The sequence below is a fragment of the Hakea prostrata genome, chromosome 10 (assembly GCF_041222555.1).
Source record: "Hakea prostrata isolate BN-2017 chromosome 10, UWA_Hpros_2, whole genome shotgun sequence".
Taxonomy (NCBI): domain Eukaryota; kingdom Viridiplantae; phylum Streptophyta; class Magnoliopsida; order Proteales; family Proteaceae; genus Hakea; species Hakea prostrata.
In genome coordinates, this window is record NC_142609.1 from 25402757 (window position 1) to 25403758 (window position 1002).

The window sequence follows — 1002 nt, forward strand, 5'->3', positions numbered from 1 at the left end:
CCACTGTTCCAAGTCATAATGGAGCAAAGCATGTGGAGAATGCTTTTATTCTTCCAAGGCACATGGAATTTGTAAAATACTTTCCTTTGCGAATCAACTCTGAGACCAAGAAAAGCATAAATCCTCTGCTCCACTGGGACGGCCTCTAGGGCATTTACCTGGTCCCAGCTTGTCAGTGGAAGTTAGAGCTCTTTCAACAACTTATCCTCGTCCCAATCATGGCCACTTTAAACTCAAACTTCTTCTTCTTTTATTGTCTCTACAACTGAATCTTCTTCAACTTACGACGTGTTTATCAACTTTAGGGGCGAAGATCTTCGCAATAATTTCATTGGTTTCCTTTACAAAATTATGGAGGACAAAGGAATCAATGCCTTTCTTGATAGTGAAAAACTACGGATTGGAGAAGAAATTGGCCCAGCCCTCTATGAAGCGATCAGGGGTTCCAAAATTGCAATCCCTGTCTTCTCCAAAGGTTATGCAGATAGCAAATGGTGTCTGGACGAACTTGTTGAGATAGTTCAATGCCATGAATCCAACAAGCAAATAATCATGCCCATATTCTTCAATGTTGATCCATCGGATGTTCGGCATCAGACCGGGACTTTTGAGAAAGCGTTCCTAGAACATCAAGAGAAGTCTGATCCCAAAAAAGTAGAGAGCTGGAGGAAAGCTTTGATAGTGGTAGGGAAGCTGAAAGGAGACGTTATCAATGATACTAAGTAAGTCTCCAACCCACAAACTTTTTCTCCAATTAAGTCTCATTATATTTTTTTTCTTCCTTCCCCTCGTTGTGTAGCTGTTTGAATTTTATTGATTTTCATTTCAAAAGAATCTTCTTCTCTTTATTTGATATTTTCATCCCTATGCTTGTTCTTGTAATTTATTTTTAAATAAAATAACTATAGGAATCAAGCACATGTAGTTGAATCAGTTGTCAAAAATGGCTCTAAGGGAATTGGTCGATAGCACACGCTTAGCTGTGTGCAAGTACCATATTGA

The 1002-nt window shown here is 38.9% G+C and overlaps 1 pseudogene; it reads left to right on the top strand.

Annotated features, from left to right (window-relative positions):
- Nucleotides 1-351: 351 nt before the first annotated feature.
- LOC149002353 (toll/interleukin-1 receptor-like protein pseudogene) lies at nt 352-726 on the top strand (annotated as a pseudogene).
- Nucleotides 727-1002: the final 276 nt, after the last annotated feature.